Below are 1,650 nucleotides of genomic sequence, written 5' to 3'. Positions count from 1 at the left end.
TCCTCCCCGTGAAGCTCCCCCGAAGCTCCGCCCCCTGAAGCTCCTCCCCCGAAGCGCCGTCCCTGAATCTCCTCCCTCCCTCTTCTTCTCCTCTGCGTCCCTTTACGTTTCTGTCTCAGGGTTTCCTCAACCCTTCTATCCAGACTTCCGCCCTTCTGGCCCCGGTGGCAGCCGGTGAGCATTGCACCACCCACGTCAGAGACTCTGTACTTGGAGCATCTAGGTATGCGTTAGTTATTTGCTAAACTCTGCTCTACTGCACTCCATCAAACTTTTGAAGGGCTTGCAGTTCCCTGGGGATGGGCAGAGTGAGTGGCGTGGAGGAGGGAGGGTTATGTCATAACGCACCAAATCTTGCCTCTGGACTGGAGGAAGAGAGAAACTCTACCTCCAAGCTAGCAATCTGTAAACATTTTTAACGGGGGCACAAGGAAAGTGAGTTGGAAGGGGACATTAATTAGGAGTGACAAGAGTACTGGAAGGATTGGATGCTAGCCATAACTAGAGGACTTGGAGGTGAGGATAAATGGCTAGGGAGTGAGAACAATCCCATGATGAAATCACAACCTCCCTGACACCGCAAGTGATAAAGAATCCCCTACCCCGAAAAGTTGTTCAGGGCCTGTCTCAAGCGTCTGTCTTAATTCTATCAACAACCAAGGGTGCCAGGTTTTAAAGGCACTTGAGAATCCCAGGGACGGGGGAGCCTGGTGGGCTGCCGTCTATGGGGTTGCACAGAGTCGGACACGACTGAAGCTACTTAACAGCAGCAGCAGTGTTAGTCACTCAGTCGTATCCCACTCTTTGTGACCCCATGGACTGTAGCCCCCCAGGTTCCTGTGTCCATGGAATTCTCCAGGCAAGAATACTGAAGTGGGTGGCCATTCCCTTCTCCAGGGGATCTTCCCGACCCAGGGATCAAACTCAGGTCTTCTGCTTTGCAGGCAGATCCTTTACCATCTGAGCCATTAGTGATGTGCCTACTGAAGGACTCCATGAGAGCGGGTAGCATAGAAAACAGACTCTATAAGGAGGAAGGAAGTAGAGAGACCAGTTAGGAATCTATTGAAGTAATTCTTTGGGGAGATGATTTTGGCTTAATCCAGGATTCTAGTAGTGGAGATGGTAAGATGTGGAATTTGGGGTATAATTTAAAGGTATGACTAACAGGGTTTGTGACAGATTGGACATGGGGGTTGAGAGAAAGAGGAATCAAGGGTGACTTCACAAATTTTACCTGACCAACCAAAAGGATGGAGTTGCTATATACTGAGCTGGAGAAAACTGTAAGAGTAGGTTGTGGGAAGGGTAGGAATCAGCAGTTTAGTTTAGGACATGTTGAGATACCTATCAGAGGTCTTAGTAGAGATGTAAATCTAAAGGTCAGGAGAAAGGTAACAATTTTGTGTCAGCAACATAGGACGGTTCGAAAAACCAAGAAACTGGATGAGACTATGTGGTGGAGAAGTGTGGATGAAGAAGAAAGGATGTCTGAAGCCTCAGGTCTCAGGCAAACCAACATTTAGAGTTTGAGAGGCCAGGATGAAGTAGCCAGTGAAACAGAAGACTAAGAGATAGTTGTGTCCTGAAGGCCAAATGAAGAAAATATTTCAAGAAGGAAAGAATGTGATCAATGAAGTCAGCGTTATA

The sequence above is a fragment of the Bison bison genome, unplaced genomic scaffold (assembly GCF_000754665.1).
Source record: "Bison bison bison isolate TAMUID 2011002044 unplaced genomic scaffold, Bison_UMD1.0 scf7180017864473, whole genome shotgun sequence".
Taxonomy (NCBI): Eukaryota; Metazoa; Chordata; class Mammalia; order Artiodactyla; family Bovidae; genus Bison; species Bison bison.
The sequence above is the reverse complement of the archived record's forward strand: the minus strand, read 5'-3'. Positions refer to the sequence as shown.